General features: G+C 37.7%; 1 protein-coding gene across 1 annotated transcript in view; it reads right to left on the bottom strand.

Moving 5' to 3' along the window:
• LOC127453465 (chondroitin sulfate proteoglycan 5-like) overlaps positions 1 to 7654 on the bottom strand; it is a 63801-nt gene extending 56147 nt beyond the window's left edge. The window contains exon 1 of the mRNA XM_051719844.1: positions 7498 to 7654. The gene's annotated coding sequence lies outside the window, so the exon portion shown is untranslated. The remainder of the gene's footprint in view (positions 1 to 7497) is intronic.
• Positions 7655 to 12683: the final 5029 nt, after the last annotated feature.

Here is a 12683-nt window from a genome sequence, read left to right as displayed (position 1 = left end):
CATGAAATGTTCTTTATATGACAGTGTTAATGTGTAAATAGGCTTAGGCCAGTTTTCTTTGTCACAATAGTCAGATTTGACAGGGAACACCACAAATGTTACTTTGTGCCCTTTTTCGGAAAATAAAAGCAATTCAAAATAAAAGGCCTGTTTTTGTGATCTTCCCCATTCATTTTCAATGACCGGACATCTTTGACTGGGAACACCACAATTCTATTGATTCTGTTGGAGAGGGGTCACTCTGGGACAAAGACAGTTCATGTGCGTGCATTTGTGTGTGTGTGAGTGTGTGTGTGTGTGGTAATGTTGGATGGATGAATAGATGTTGGATGCAGTTCAGTTTAGGATAAAGTTCATCTCTGTGAAAAAGAAAGCATGTAATACTCAAAAGAGTTTGTGCATGTATGTGAGTATGTGTGTGTGTGTGTGTGTGTGTGCACGCGTGCACAGATCTGAGGCCTTTATATTTGCAAGCACACATGCACATATGTGAACACGAACATGTAAGTTAGCATGTAATACTCAAAGAGTTTGTGCATGTACGTGAGCATGTGTGTGTTCGTGTGTGTGTGTGTGTGTGTGCATGTGTGTGTGTGTGTGTGTGTGTGTGTGTGTGTGTGCATGCACAGATCCAAGGCCTTTATGTTTGCAAGCACACATGCACATATATGAACACGAACATGTAAGACAGCATGTAATACTCAAAGAGTTTGTGCGTGTATGTGAGCATGTGTGTTTGTGTGTGCGTGTGCATGTGTGTGTGTTAGTGTGTGTGTGGTACTGTTGGATGGATGAATGGATGTTGGATGCAGTTCAGGGTAGGATAAAGTTAATCTATGTGAAAAAGAAAGCATGTAATACTCAAAAGAGTTTGTGCATGTACGTGAGCATGTGTGTGTTTGTGTGTGTGTGTGTGTGTGTGTATGTGCGCATGCACAGGTCCGAGGCCTTTATGTTTGCAAGCACACATGCACATACTATGTGAACATGAACATGATGAACATGCTCCTTAACACTAAATGTTTCTCTTATTTTTGATCTCCCCCATTAATTTTCAATGACCGGTCATTTTTGACCGGGAACACCACAAGTGTGACTTTGTGCCATTTTGTACAAAATAAGAGCATTTCAAAACAAACTTCCTGGTTAAACATTAAAGCACACTAGTGTGATAAATAGTACAGAATGTTTTCATATTTTATTTAATATTGCCAAAATGATCCACAAATAATGCTTTTATCATTCAAAAACAGAGGTGCATAAGCTCATAAGCCCATACAACTGTGCAGCAGAAGATCTGCATAATGGATGAATAGGGGAAAAATCTAAATTTAAGCTATGCTTAAGAAACTTGTGTCTTCAGTGCCCAAACGTTTAAGTATTTTCACAAGAAATTGTGATGTTACACAGTGGGAAACATCTGATTTGAAATGAGTGAATATAAAAATTAAAATAAAAAATTAATTCACAAGGTAAAACATCAGATGATGTGTTGTTGCAGTGCTTTCAATAATCCTTTTTATTTTTATTAGTATTTTCTATAATGTCACAACTTTTTTGGAATTGGGGTTGTACATGTCAGATATTGACTACACTGTCTGAACAAACTTATCTTAATTTCATCATTTTCAAAGCAACAGTGTGGACAGTCAGTCCTAAAGATCAGATTTGAAAATCAAATCAGAATTTGGTGCAATGTGAACAAAGTCTAAGTCACTTTGGATAAAAGTATCTGCCAAATTCAACATAATGCTGAAGTAAATATCCATATTTCAAAATCTGTAAATCTGGAAGGTATACTGTAGGCCAGGGGCGGATTATGACTAGCAAGGGCCCCGGACCAATTTTCTTTTAAAGTTGAGATTTACGCAATCTATTTCATTGATTTAAGTCTCTTTTAATACCTGTTATGTTATTTATAGACAGATTAATTCAAACACACAGCACGGATGTGAAAATATAGTGGTCATTGTTTTTTTTTGGAAATTCTGTTTGGAACGACCCTACAGCTTGGCTACCATAATCATTCCTCCATCGAAAAGCCCTGTGAAGGCATCATTTAAGCCTTTTCAAAGTGTCCAAAAATCCCCTAGACTTCATTACACTGACAGAATGTTTAAATGAGCAACAAGTCTGTTTTGGAATGTTCGTGATTTCAAACTTCAGCTGTCAAAACTTACACACAAGACCTTTAATCTGCTTTAAGATGCTCTCTTCTTTCTATCTATCTTTCTTTCTTTCTTTCTTTCTGTAAAACCTGTAAAAATTTATTATTTCAAGCATTTAAAACTATTTTCAACTTTCAGACAAGGTTTTGTCAGACCAACATTATAGTTTGTCTCGACAAACTTTACATATCTAGATTAATCAGAGCTTTTGAACCACACAAAATAAAATATCAATATTTTCTTTTTCCCAACCTCTTAAGCCAAGTTTTTTTTTCTTCTATGTAGGGCAAACTTGCAGTTATAGCAATATAATAGTATAATAAAAGTTTTTGTTCGACAGCCCTTTTATACAAAGAATAAAGCTTAACCATATAAAGCCTAACATATTAAATAATAGTCCAAAAATTATATATTGTTAAACCTGTTTAAACCTTTTTTTGTCTATAAAATAATGTAAGCACATGTTGCTTGAATTCAATAAATACAAATGAAATATCAATAACTTGAAAAATCAGTAACAATATAAACGTTATTGTTCATTTTACTATCAAAATCAGCAAAGATTCCACATAAAAAAGAGTGAATCAAAACATGAAGGTAGCTATTTTGGAAATTATATTACAAGGTCTTCTACTTCCAGAAGAGCATGGAAACTTTCACCAGGTGACAGTAGATATCTCATACACATTGTGTTGATGATGTAGAGGCTTTAGAAAGTCATGTATCAAATATGATATGCACAGAGTTATAAGGTTAAAGAATTGCTCAAAAAATGTCATTAGAAACTGGAAAGCAAAAGGGTCCTATAATGGGGCTTTTCCACTGCACGGTACGGCTTGACTCGACTCGACTCTGCTCGCTTTTTGGGGGTTTTCCACTGTGGATAGTACCTTGTACTTTTGTTAGCACCACCTCGGTTGAGGTTCCATGCGAGCCAAGCTGATACTAAATGTGACGTCAAAACCCTGCAGATCACTAATTGAGAGAATCATCACTACCAGCGGAACTGGATTTGTGACAAGGGCCATCAACCCGCTAGTTTTAAAGTTAGCAACAGCGATAGCAGTATCATTTGTTCACGCGACTTACGAATTGTAAAAAGAAATGGCTGTGCACAAAACCACGCCGTGGTCAATAAACGCGGTGTAGAAGTTCCTCTCGTTAGTAGCCGAGGAGAGGATCCAACGAGAGCTGGATGGGGCGACGCGAAGAGGCGGCAATGATGACGATCAGCCTATAATCCCACCCATGTTGAGGCTGCACTAAACTGCAGTGGAAAAGCAAGCTCAGAAAAGTAAAGCGAGCAGAGTCGAGTCAAACTGTAACATGCAGTGGAAAAGTGCTATAAAAGGGCTGGGGGCCTCATTGTCACAGGGACCTGTTCAGGGGGCCTTGTATAAGCTCTGGGGCCCACATATTTAAGATTATAGTATATAAATATTTGTTTTCAAGGTTTATGGGATGTGAGACCTTGCAGCCTAGGGCTACCCTGGGCCCCTGGTAGTCAAGGGCCCCTGGGCATTGGCCCCATTGGCTTGGTCCCTAATTCACCTATGCTGTAGGCTAAGACTTCATTCAAGAAACAAATTCCTTCTGGGACATGTTGAAGAGAACAAAAGGTGACAGAGCAGCAAGGACAACATATGGTTCATATGAATCATAACAACCAATCAGAAAAAGTGGCAGATCCAGATGTCAGATTTGACGGCAATGGAAACAAGCTGATGCAGCCAGACCAAGTGTGCTTTAGCTGTGGCATCTAACCAAAGATGCTGGCTGGTGAGGAGACAACCTGACTAGATATCAAATATTGGAGAGAGTGAAAGAAAGCGAGGGTTGTGATGCTCTTACCCCAGACTCATTAGGAATAGAACATGGTACACACTGTGAGCTAATCATGGCACATGGTACACAGAGCATTTACTGGATCGACACTTGGCAGAACATTGGAGAGTGGAGACTCAATATTGGACTGAAGGAACATCGCAGCCCAGTTTAAACAGTGAAACAGTGCTAGTGTTGAGCAGTGTTCTTTTCTGTCAATGGTTGGCAGAATGTTAAGGAGGAATATGGAAACAGCAAAGTGTGGTTTAATCACTGCAAAACAGTGAACAGATCGCCAACGGCACAGACCATATGTACATTAAACCAAAAAATACACAGTCGATTCTCCATATACAAATACCACAAAACCTATTAAGCAGATCTTTCCATCCCGCTTGGTGCAGTCTGGTTGCCAGCAATGGCCCACTCAGCTGAATAGATGCCTACATTAACTCTGACCAAGTCACAAAATGATTGAGAAAACAAAGAAGTCCATTGTGATGTTATGCACAAAGGCTTCTAATGAATGGTGCAGATAATTGAAAACAAAGGGAATTAATGAGACAATCAAAATACAATGGCATCTTTGTCACTTTTTGTTTTGGCTAAGGGGCTATCAGGCTTGTGATATGCTTGCACTAATAGTGTTTGAGTGTCAGACAATGAAGGACAGGGAAGAAATGGATGACCAAGGCTGTGTCCGAAATCTGAAATATACAGTATATATATAATTGTACACAGCTTGAGTAACTTTACTCTCACATGATCACATGTTTTGGCCTGTTCAAGCAATGGTGTCTAGCTTCCTTTTGCAATCAGTAAGAAAATCCATTTCAAAACAGCAATTTTACACTCTCACTGCACTTCCTTTACTCTTTCAGTAAGCCAATGTAAATCAAAATGGCAATTTAAAGTTTTAAGCATGCTTGCCATTTTTCTTGTTATAGTTCATTGTTGTAATAATGAGTGGAAAAATATTAGAAAATCACACTAATTAGAAGAATAAGATGTCTTCTACATAAAAAAGTCTTATACTCCAGCTTTGTCATATTTATTTTCACTGGGACAAATCCATGGGACTCCTCCAACCAGAATAAGGCATTAAGTGTACTTTCATTAAATCTACTGCCTTCCTGTCTTGCCTTAACAATTACTAACCAAGAATCTGCTGGAAGAGCCACAGTGAGACGGAAGGTGTTTCCTCCAGAACTCACATATGTTCTCTAGGTCTAGAACCTATGGACAAATGTTGCTGAACAAGTTGAGATATATCAACAAGTAACAACAATAATGGTAATTCAACAATATTAAAGAGCATATATGTACATCAAAGATCAACTAAACTCAAGAAGACTGAAATGGTAATATGGTTAAAGGAATATTCTGGGCTCAATACAAGTTAACCTCAACTGACAGCATTTGTGGCATAATGTTGGTTACCTCAAAAAGTTATTTCGACTTGTCCCTCCTTTTCTTTAAAAAAGCAAAAATCAAGGTTACAGCGAGGCACATACAATGGGAGTTAATGTGGCAAATTTTTGGATTGTATAATGGCAGAATTCTGAAGCTTATAATTTCATAAAAGCACTTACATTAATTCTTCTGTTAAAACTTGTGTAATATTTGAGCTGTAAAGTTGTTTGAATAGTTGTTTTGCGGGATTACAGGGTTTACAGCACTATGTCGCCGTGGAAATGAATTGGATTAAACTTTACACATAAAACGACAATTTATCACACTAAAATCGTGTTAACATGCATATTGTTTATGTCTAGTGGCTAAACTTTTGAAAAAGTTAATATTTTATTGTTTAAATACTGGCCCCATTTACTTCTACTGTGCCTCACTGTAACCCAAATATTAGCTTTTTTTTTTTAAGGAGGAAAAAATTGAAATACATTTTTATTAATATTAATTAAAAAGAAAAACCTTAAGGAGAGCCTAATCTGGATAGAACTTTTAAAATACATTCTGAGCTCCAGCAGACCCATTACTAAACCTATTTCCTCAACTTTCAAAACTGGCTTAAAAATCTGGATAACTCAAAGCAGTAATAAATAATGCAGTGATAGTGAAATCCTGCTCTCTTGTCTTGTCTCAAAGTTTCAAACTATCAGTTTTTTTCCCATTTGGCCAGTGTGTTTGGAATAGTTGGCAACAAAATAATCACCGGAAGTCAACATGTTGCGAATGTTCCGGTCCCCTGAAATCGACCCCATTCTGCTGAGTTACTGACAAAGTGGCATCTCCCATCAGACATTTTTGCATCAATTCAAATATTTTAACCTTTTCCTGTAGCACTATCATTTATGAGCGAGATTTGGAGGTTGCATTTTAAATGTAAATGCCAAAATAGCATAATGTGGCGCTCCCATAGACATTCTATGGTGGTACACTGGCGAGGAGACAAGATGCCGCTCTTTGTAAATGGATGTCTATGGAGGAGATGCCTCAGTGTGCTGAATAAACTGCTTTTGTGAGGAAACAGCTCATCACTTAAAGAATTGACAGTCTTTCCGCTAATCTTCAACATGTTTTACGCTAAACAATCCTTTTGTAATGAACTATTTGTGGAGTTTACTATGATAAATTGATGTTTTATAAGAAAAGTCACAGATGATTTTGTGACAGATGAGTGACAATTTACAGCTCTCCCCATTCATTTGTAAGGTTAAAGAGTTGCTCAAAAAATTGAGAATTTCTGTCGTAACAGAAATGACTGTTATGCTCTCTCCTATGATAGAACCGCGTAGGTTTTAATCTCAGTAATTAAAATAATCTCTGACTGTATTCACAGTGAGAAAATTCTGTGGGCAAGGGACTACCACAGTCGTTGCTTTACAAGGTATATTTTAGTTAGTAAATAGGAAAGTGGGGACACCAACTTCAGAGAATGGACCAAAGGAAAACAATGGTATTAGATAACTGAGAAAAAGGCAATGGAAAACTGGGAACTGCTTCTCCTTTCTCTTTACCCATCGCCTCTAAATTAGCGAACCGTTGGCCTACTTTCACAGCCTCCATTTTTAATGAGTTTCTTCAACACACGAGCTGGAGTTCACCAGTCAACAACCTGTCACATCCATAAGAAACCAACATGAGAGGAACACAGAGTAATTGTAATAAATATTGAACTACTACTGTGACAGTGGCTTCCAGAAATCTCAACAACTGGTTCCCTGCTCCTGGCCTCTGCAACTGTGTGCCATGATTTTGAAATGTATGCACCAAAAATATGATATGAAGGCAGATGTCTCTTGAAAACTTGATGTCTGGACAGGACTACAAAGTAACTTTACTCTGAAATTATATGAAGAAATATTGTTGATCTTCAGTGCTCCAGTTGGCTGGAACGATTAAAGTCAGATCATTATTTCATTGTCCCATATATTCTAGATACAAAATGTCCAACTAACATCAGAGGTCTTGATACAGTAAATAACCAAAAACAGATTCACACCAACATGCGATGGATAGTAACAGGGAAAGTTGGTATCACACTCACCTTTAACAATAAACACTCTGGCAGAAGCTCAATCACACACTGGGAATCCTGGCATTGGATCTAATTTCCTCTCTGCAGTTAGGCTGGAGAAGACAACCGTGCTTGCCTCACGTGTCCTGCACTGAACTTTATGGAAACAGAACCTCTCCAGGAAAACATTACAAAGTCCCAGAATCTCCTTTAGTTTAGAGGGTGTCATAATCTTGCTCTCACACATAACACACATTAAAAAATAAATAAATTGTGTTTGGGAGGAGCTAGACATGTTCACAGAAGATGACGCAGGCAGGGAGTTAGGAAACTAAACTAAAATGAATAATGGCTACATCTTATCAGAGTCTGGCATTATTAAAACACTTGATGTATTAGTGAAACTAAAAGGGTGCAAATCTACAGAGCCCCTTAGAAGACAGGGATGGGATTTATTTTCTGAAATAGTTTTGAATTTAATCGCAATAGTTGCGTTCCCTCGCAATAAGTTTTACATTTCCTTGCAATTATTTTGGGTTCCTTCACAATTGCTTTATTACAAAAATTACAGTAATCATTGTTTTTACTACGGTAACCATAGTTCAGCTATGGTACCACCATAGTAACCACACAATTTACCATGGTTTTACTAAAGTAACTGTTAAACTATGATATTTGTAGTAAAACCACACTAAGCACAAAATTTACCATGGTTTTACTACAGTAACCATACTTTAACCACGATATTTGTAGCAAAACCAAAACTATGGTAATAAAAATCATAAGCATTTTGCAAAAAAATAAAAAATAATCTAGTTTTACTACAATAACAACATATGTATGTACCATAGTTTTTAAAATCATGTTTCCTACCAAAAAAAAAAAAAAAAAAAACATGGTTGCTACAGTTTTACTATAGTGAAACTATTGTTAAATTTTGAGAGGGTTTGTGTTTTTGGTAGAAACAAGGGTTTAAAATATCATGGTTACAGTATGATTACTGTGGTAAAACCATGTTTAAGTTTGTGGTTCCTAAGGTTTTACTTCAGATAACATTGTTGAACTGTGGTTTCTATAGTAAATCCATGGTTAATTTTCAAAAGAGATGGAAAAAGCTATTGCCAGACTGTTCTCACAGTGAAATCAGAAACAGTAGGTTGACTTTTCTTTAGCTAAAATCAGTCTGTGTTTACCAAAATGTGAAACTCTGCCTCCAGTGGCCAAAGCAGTAAGTATTGTTGGGGGCATTTGGCAGGTGTGAGCTCTATTTTCCGTGTGTAATGTGATGGGAGATGGCACTTGATAGTTGAGTCAGCGTACTGTGGCCGATCCTAAGGTACCAGAACTCTCGGACACAACATGCAGACATCCCGTGAGATAATGTTGGAAAGGACCTAAAATAATACGCAAAATTTATTACGAAGGAACGCAAAACTGTTTGTGAGTGAGTGCAAAACTATTGTGAGGGAACACAAAACTATTTCAGAAAATAAATTCCCTCACTGTCCTCTAAGCAACATAATTTAAAGACACCATTTGATGACATTCCTTTGTTAATGTACAGGAAGTTGGGGCAGGACAAACTGAAGGGCCCTAAACTCCCATTTTGATTTTGAAAGGGTTCAGAGATCACTACGGTTAATCAAACTGAACAGGGGGCTTGGTTTCAGCCATTCCACATAATGCAGGTCCCATTCTCATGGTGGCTACCATGTTGAAATAACATGACCAGCCATGTCTTGCTGCTCTACAAACTTCAAATGAACTTACCTCAAACTCTGACATTTTCATCAACTTGTTATATTGCACCCCAGTCAATCTGTGGTATTATCACATAAATGCCACGAGTGCTCCAGATCTAGTGGTGGAAAATCAGTGGTTATACTGTCATTTGGGGTGTTTAGGAAGACGAATAAGACCCAGTGAAAGATAAACCTGTTACTAGTTAGGTAATTTTTGTCAAGACAAATGCTGATGTTGGCTTGACAAAGCTTTATCTGAAAGTTTGAAACTTTAAAAGATATACAGGCCTTACAGACATAGCACACTAAGTCAGAACAGTCTGAAGGTCTGTGCTGAGTTTGGTGGATGTAGCTTGAAAGCTCTAGGAGGAGATACAATTGATCATCTTTATCAAGCCAACATAATAAGTTCATGGTGCAATTCTAAAGCTACATCCAAGGAATACGAATACAGCTTGTGAGTGCTATCCGTGAATATTCCAGTTAATTTTAATCAATAAAGAAACTTATTTTTGCCCCTCATAACAGTGAAATTATGGTATCTACCAGCATTGGCTAACTGCTAATGATGCCCTGGTATAAGTGCACGATGGAAGAAAATTCCAGAAAAGTCCAGCAGCCATGATCATGTTGTGATAAACGTTCAATTCTATTTTAATGGATATCTCCATGTCATTCGTTTGACTTTACTGAAACAGCTCTTTTTATGAGCAGTCATGCTATTGAGACCGAAAAACCACTTTGGGATACCAAAGCCCAAGTTTTCAGCCCATCTTTGTGGAAGACATTACTTTTGCATGAGCAGGATGCCAAATCCCCCTAGTGCAGACATCGGGGGGCCCTAATTGAGGGCTTGCTGAGAGGCATGTGGCAGAGTCCCAAATTTGCTCCATTCAATCTAGAATTCTACAGAACTAATCATAAATCAGAGAATGCAATCTTCTGAACCAGCAAATATACTTAAGTACTCTTAGAATGGAGATCAGAGAAAGACAATCCAGAATCGAGACTTGCAAGTAAACTTAACGACCCTTCGGCTGAATATTCTAGGTCATGGCAGACGGAAATAAAACTGTGGCTCACAATGGATGTTAATTAGTGGTGTAATTAATTGTACATCACAAAGACAGTTGTGGCTCTGTTTGACAGGAGAGCACAGCTACTGACTGTCTCAGACAGTAATTCTCCCGGTAATGGTGTCTCCTCCATTAGATTCCTTTGCTTTAACATTCAATCTTTAAAGCACAATACAGCCCCTCCTCTCCAGCTACTCTGCATGCAGAACCATGAGAACTGTTACCATGGCAACATCCTCAGAGATAGTGCCGGTGCACAAACACGAAATGCTTAAATGCCTCTGTCAAGCACATATCAAATTGAAATGCTGGTGCTTAGATTACAAGGAAAGAATCCTTTATTTTTGATCATGAACACACACACACCGACTGTCTCTGGCAACCCAAGAGATCGAGCCATCTGCACATCACACACCGGCTGTCAATGTTTGTTGTTTTAATTCAAAGTCTTTACATTTTGGGCTTATGTGGCTCTACAGGGAACAGAGCTAAGCAATCAAACTCACAGTACAGAAGATGTTTAAGTACATGCCGTATACTGTATAAATATAGACTTTTATACTAAAGCTCAATAAATAAAACTAAACCAGACAGGATGTACCAAAAGCTGCATTTGCAAAATTCGCATTTGGCATAAGCTCTTCTCTGAAGCAGCGTGTGCAACATAACAAAGCATTCAAGGTATACATTTAATCAGTATGTGTGTGACTGTGTGTTTCCTGGAAATCCATTAGTAAACACCATGCTCTAAAAGATGAGCTCCAGGAAAGGCACATCACAGTAACTGCATATTTTGTCAAAATAGAGGTATGACCAAAATCAGGTCTTTTAGACTATGATCTGTCCTGTGATGAAGAGGTTATGCTCAGCTATGCTCAGATTCAGAGAAAATGGGGTCTGAACATCACTGTAACAACAAAATCTACACTAAAAACTAAGTAACTTCAAAGCAAATTTTCTCAGTTTCATGCGTTATGCCTTAGTAGGGCAGTATTATTTGACCAATTAGGTCAAATAATGCTCCTTATTCTTGAGTGACAGATAAACAAGTAAACAGTGCATGTATATGACAAGCCAAATATGGGCTTTGCCATGCTGTCCATGTTCCTTCTCTGCAGCAGTAGCACCGTAAACTGCACACTGCCAGTGTCATCATCAGGCTGCACTGTGATTTGAGCAGAGCGCACTCTTTTATTCACACATCTCTGGATCTGACGCCATGGTTACAGAGGTGAAGGTTGAAGACTGATGGCAGAACACACAAGGATGAGCAAAACAGGAAGCGAGGGACAGAGACGATGAGAAGCAAGAAAAGGGAAGAGGAGAAACGAACCAGAGTGGAAGAATGAAGACAGATAAAGAGGAAACCTTCTAAAGTGTGTATATATATATATATGTATATATGGGATGGGAACTCCTTCAATACTGTTTAAAAAGCATCCCAGGGTGATACCTCAAGAAGTTGGTTGAGTACATTTCTGCAAATTCTAGGCAAATGGTGACTACTTTGAAGATAATAAAATATAACATAATTTTTATTTATTTGGGATTTTTTTTTTAGTCACAACATAATTTAATAGTTTTGATGACTTTACAATTATTCTAAAATGGGGAAAGAATAAATGACCCCAAACTTTTGAACGGCAGTGTATATATATATAGTGTATATACTGCTTGTGTGTGTATATATATATATACACACACACACACAGCTCTGGAAAAAAATTAAGAGACCGCTGCAAAATTATCAGTTTCTCTGGATTTACTATTTATAGATATGTTTGAGTAAAATGAACATTTTTGTTTTATTCTAAAAAGTACTGACAACATTTCTTCCAAATTCCAAATAAAATTATCGTCATTTAGACATTTGCAAAAATGACCAAAAAACTGGTCAAAATAACAAAAAAGATGCAGTGTTTTCAGACCTCAAATAAAGAAAATGAGTTCATATTCATTTTTAAACAACTCAATACTAATGTTTTAACTTAGGAAGAGTTCAGAAATCAATATTTGGTGAAATAACCCTGATTTTCAATCACAGCTTTCAAGCATCTTGGCATGCTCTCTACCAGTTTTTCACATTGCTGTTGGGTGACTTTAGGCCACTCCTGGTGCAATAATTCAAGCAGCTCGGCTTTGTTTGATGGCTTGTGGGCATCCATCTTCCTCTTGATCACATTCCATTGGTTTTCAGTGAGGTTCAGGTCTGGAGATTGGACTGGCCATGACAGGGTCTTGATCTGGTGCTCCTCCATCCACAACTTGATTGAGTTGGGGAACATTGTCAGAGCAGAAGGAAGCAAGTTTTCTTCCAGGATAACCTGATTCATGCATCCTTCACAAAGACAAACCTGCCTGATTCCAGCCTTGCTGAAGCACCCACAGATCATAACCG

This window comes from Myxocyprinus asiaticus, chromosome 15, assembly GCF_019703515.2.
Source record: "Myxocyprinus asiaticus isolate MX2 ecotype Aquarium Trade chromosome 15, UBuf_Myxa_2, whole genome shotgun sequence".
Taxonomy (NCBI): domain Eukaryota; kingdom Metazoa; phylum Chordata; class Actinopteri; order Cypriniformes; family Catostomidae; genus Myxocyprinus; species Myxocyprinus asiaticus.
The sequence above is the reverse complement of the archived record's forward strand: the minus strand, read 5'-3'. Positions and strand labels throughout refer to the sequence as shown.